This window comes from Cheilinus undulatus, linkage group 9, assembly GCF_018320785.1.
Source record: "Cheilinus undulatus linkage group 9, ASM1832078v1, whole genome shotgun sequence".
Taxonomy (NCBI): domain Eukaryota; kingdom Metazoa; phylum Chordata; class Actinopteri; order Labriformes; family Labridae; genus Cheilinus; species Cheilinus undulatus.
In genome coordinates, this window is record NC_054873.1 from 29,279,203 (window position 1) to 29,284,482 (window position 5,280).

The 5,280-nt window shown below is 37.4% G+C and overlaps 1 long non-coding RNA gene across 1 annotated transcript; it reads right to left on the bottom strand.

Moving 5' to 3' along the window:
• Positions 1–215: 215 nt before the first annotated feature.
• LOC121515611 lies at positions 216–2,050 on the bottom strand. Its single transcript, XR_005992383.1, has 4 exons — positions 2,012–2,050; positions 1,231–1,717; positions 944–1,107; positions 216–820 (listed from the first exon to the last, which is right to left on the bottom strand). It is a non-coding gene; the product is annotated as an uncharacterized LOC121515611 (long non-coding RNA).
• Positions 2,051–5,280: the final 3,230 nt, after the last annotated feature.

Consider the following 5,280-nt stretch of genomic DNA (forward strand, 5'->3'; position numbering starts at 1 on the left):
ATGTTAAAGCTTTTAAAAAATGATTTGTAACTGCTATAAAATACTTTCTATTAATAACAAACTTGTTTTGATATTGAAGATAGCATCAACCTACATATTTAAAATTAATCTCATTAGACTAAATTAAAAGAAAGCCAAGTATTCTCAAAAGTGACATTAGAGTAGGCTTTAAAGCCAAATCTGAAATCTACATCTAACAATGTATTGCTGTTTAAACAAAGTTACTCTATTGGTGCAAGGAACTACAGTCACTTATTTATTGTCAGGAGAATTATAGATGAATTTAAAAAACACCATGAGTGAGGTAAAAAAAAAAAAAAAAGGAAATCTGAATTATTACTGTAACTTAATTTAAGTTCAACCATCCACATATTCAACTGTAGCATTATATTTTAATGTACAATTTTTAATTTTAGTGGGGAAAATTCTCACCTACAATGCATCAGCTGTTGCCTTTTCCAAATATTTGGTACAGAAAAACAATTGGAGGCTGAGTGGCAGCTGGCTGACTTTGATAACTGTCAGCAGTTATGAGTAATATCAACCACAAATCTGAATTGACATGTTAAAAAATAAAGGAACTACTACTAAAGATATAAGCAAATGTTGTAAAAGCACAATAACCAACGATGTACACAAAAGTCCAAATATTTGGATACAACTCACGCATAGTCCTTAGAGTCAATTGATAGTCTTAAGAGGGGGGATATGTGAGAACTTGCTAGGCTGTTCTTCCTGTCATGGACGTTCCACCTTTTTCGGCTGATGAAGTTTGTTTTCTTGGTGCCTGTCACAGGTGGGGCTAATTCACACTAAAAACCTGAAATCACATGAAAAGAAATAAATGATATATCATTTCAAAATATGTTGTTATTCATCACTCGTGGAAGCAAATTTTACTGAAAGATAAACCCCCCAAATTCTGCCTCCAGAAGAAAGTTACCTTGTTTGATTACAGTGTGATAGAAGCTTGCTCTTGATACAGCAGAGTTAAGTTGTAGAAGCTTCAGGTGAAGGCTTCAAGCCATGCTGCAACGTTTGGATGTGGAGGCACAAGCGCCTAACCCTTGATGCTCAGCATCCCAAGAGCTGCTGGGAGCAAATCACCTGAAAAAATAATCATATTCTTTACTTTACACACGGACAAATATACAGATTATTGATACATGGCTTACAAAAAGTTTCAATTATTGCAATGCTTTCAACATATTAAAATCAAAGTATGCTTACCTCAGACCTTTTGTCTTGGACAGTCAGGAGGCCTGGGTGTCAGCAACTGATGACAATGACTATGACAAAGATGGAGAAAAACAGCAATGAAAATTTACAAGTCACTGTTCTGAGCTTTACTGCTGGCGGTGAAAGAATAATTAAAAAAAAATCTAAGACTACAACATACTGTAATTCAAACTTAATCTGAAGAATTTAAATGAAATGTGTAACGTGAATGACAGTAGATAGCTTTTAATTGTATTGAATTAGCTTCTCTATTTTAGAGGATAATAAAAACCATCTAAAACATATCTTCAGTCCGCTGTGCTCTGAGGAGCCTCAGACAGAGGTGAGATGATGGCGGGGAGATCCTCCTCTCTGATGAACTACAGGCCAGATTTGGTTTCCACTGTGGTTCTTGCTGGTTGATTTTGGTGGGACTGTTTAAACTCTGGTAGGACAGGCAAGCCTGCTAGCACAGCTAGCTCTTCATGATAACATGTACCTGAGGGAGTGATAAAATATTATTGTAAAGTTGTACAGATTTTACTCCATCTATCAGCTATAACCCTTCTTCTGTGGCTGTACTATCAAGAGTTACAACAACAGAATTGAATATATATTTTTCACAAACCAGCTCATTCAGCAGGGTGTAGCAGGGCAAACAAACTGAGCTTAATTTCACTAACTAAACAGTTAAACAATCATTGAGGTCATGGTAAAAAATGTGATCCGACAAGAAAATTAAAACATAGCTAAGTACAGACACAAAACATTAAATGACTTTTGAATGTATTACCTTAAAATCAGGTTTATTTGAGCCCTGTTCCATCAGCTGAGGCTCTTACTGCTTATGTCCGACTGGGCACCTGTAGCTTAATGACACAAATATAGACAGAAAACAGTTTAGGACTTTTATTTCTACGTTTTCAGTCACTTGACGTGTAAATAATATCAAACATCTATCACTAGTTAGTCATTTCATAGACAGGACCCCTTCACTTACAACAGAGCTCATTTGCTATCAAACTAACAAGTTTTTGCCAACTGAGATGATTTATCAGTGACATTACATGTTCATGCTGAGGAATTTAACACCAGCTGAATTGAAAAGTGTTAATAACTGGGTCAAATATATCACTGGAGTCAGGCGATAGTTAGCAGCTTTTAAAGTCAAACTCAACTGTTTTCAGATTACCAGGTTCATTTGAACGGACTTTTATGTCTAAAATAACAGGCTCCACAGAGTGTTTTCACAGTGGAAACAGTTTTTAAAGACATGCAGAGTTCAAGTGGTTTCATGTAAGTTGATAGCTTAAAACATTCCAAAATCATAGTTTCATTGTGTCTCAAAGAAATGTACAAAAAACAGAAACAAATGCGCTCAGGAAAAAATATTCATATTTAGAGCTGTCTCTTACCTCTTTCAGCTCAGGGATAGTCAGACAGTCCGCCAAAATTTGAAGATATGAAGGTGAACTACAATGGAGCAGCTGTGCGCCTGTGCAGTTGTCATCAAGTCAAACGTCTTCTTCTTTGACAGTGATGGGTTTCTGTTCCGCACTACTGCGACCAATTGGTTTTCAGAAGTATTACAGCCCTCTTTGAGGGCTGCTTAATGTCAACCAAACACATAAATTTAGTTTAAAGGGAACAAGTGACAAATTTACATTGACTTTAATAAAAAAAAAATTTAAACCTAACAAAGCATATATTTTAAGTTACCTGAAAATAAAAAATATTATTAAGGTGAACAATTCCTCTAGTTCATTTTTTTGAGTGTACGACCTCACGTGATCACAGGACTTCGGAAAAAAAAAACACGGATGTCTGTTGATACCGTCATGCTGTCTCTCCACAACAGAGTGTGGCATGCGTTACAGGTGCAGCAGCAATCATAAAACAAGGAAAAGACTCAGGATGAAATCCTGGCTGGAATTAAGGTACTGTTGTGTTTATGGTTGTGAGCGGTGAAAGTACGTATGATTCGTCAAGTGACGCTACCCGGTGTGCTCGCTCTCATAAGTTGTTGTGGGTACTCCGTCAGCCGCACCACGACCTAGAATTGTAAATATCAGACATGTTTGATATTTACGATTCAGAGTTTGGGAGGCTACAACGCGATTTGGAGCAGTAAATGAATCGTGTTGACACCACAAACATGCAGACTACTCTGACAAATAATCTTTTGCGACAAGGCTCCAGTTGGTATACGCCCCCACAATCGCTGGGGGAGGCAAATCTTGCCCCAAACTAGGCTTAAAATCCTGTAGTGTGTGGCCGGCCTAACTGAAATAAAATATCTTTCGTTTTAGTCTTTGACACAAGCATACTGACTGGCACTGACACCCAAGTCTGGGGAGTGTAAAATTGCCTGATCTGATTGGTTAAGACTTCACATAGTAGTAGTTTTATGTCTGGAGTTTTATTCAAACATCATCATTAAATAAATAAGTGAAGCGTAGCCTGTTTGAATATGACACTCACTCAGCCCAGACATCTATCCGTAAAAAACTAAAACTAACACTAAAACTTATAAAAACTAAACTAAAACAAAGCATTTTTGCAAAATAAAAACTAAACTGAAAAACCAGCAGTCAAAACTACTAGAAACTTAACTGAAATGTAACACAGAAAGTGAAAAGTGAAAACCAAATAAAAACAAAAACTAATGAAAAATCCCAAACTATTATAACCTTGCACTTAACCACACATTTCTTGTCTAAAAATTATGAAAACCCTAATAAAAATACATTTTAAGGGACTGAACTGTCATTCTATTTGCACACAGATGTCCATGGCACCTACACACACCAAACACTGCCCTCTTGTCACTCACACTCTGCTCAGGGATTTAGTGGCAGCGCATCAATCAGTGGATCACATGTGGCCTGAACAAAGGGGATGAATGTGATCAAGAATGGTTATCTGTGATTCATTTCACTAATTTTCATTCTGTTATCAGGTTATTTATCGTTACTCAACAACATAAAGCTAATTTGGAGGACTTAAACTGCAAAGAGAGACAGCCAAAGGTGACCTTGGTGCAGCTTGCAGGGCCTCTGTGTTCTTTCATTCTGACCCTTGAAGCAGCGGTCTGCACAGAGCAAATGAAGCAGGGATTGAAACAAGGGATTAGTTTGGAAATGAGCCCTTCCCTATCTTTAAACACGGACTGGCTGAGGACTGTATAGCTTACCTCTTATCTCTCCCCCCACCCCCATTGTTGCCGGAGCTGAGAAAATAATTTGAACACACACATTCACAGGTCCGTGTCTGTGGGTATGTTCTACAGAGGTACGATGGCAACAACCACTTAATTCGTGATTAGGGCTTTATTCAAAGGCGTGTTTATTCTCCCAGGAATTCATTAGATGCAGAAGCTGCTTCGTTTTTTCTCCTTTCCTGCGACTCATTCCCCCAGTGAGGTGATTTAATGCTAGTCTCTTGGTGATAAAAAACTGAAGAGCATGACCACAAATACACTGAATACATTAGCTCTTTTTTCCCCACCAAACACAAGGAAGGTTATTCTATCATGCAAATTACCCAGTGCGCCAACACATTTCTCCTGCGTCTCATCCCGCAGACATCAAATTATTTTAGGTTTAGTGCCAGGTGACTTACCTGTGTTGTTTAATGTTGCCACTGAAATAAAAAACACAGTATTACTGTTGTTGTTGTTGCAGCTCAAACTATTTGAAAAATGCTGTGTGCCATGAACTTTTCAGTTAGGATTAATGTTAAAGACAGAAGAGATGGTAAAGGCTTTAAAATGATACACAATGCCAGATTCCAGATGTTACAACTGTCTATCTGGAGTTAAAAATAAATTCACTTCAACCAATATAATTTCTTTTAACTGGTTTACAGTAACATTTCAACTTTATATGTGATGAATGTTGACTGGTGTTTTTTATTTATAAAAAATCCCGAACTTTAATGAGTGGGATCTGACTGCAGACCGCAGGTCTCAGATGCCCCCATGGTCTCGTAGACCAAAACTGTGAGATGCCGCCTATGTTGGGATGGAAGTGACGTAATTTGCTGGCACAAAGTATTTGTCTT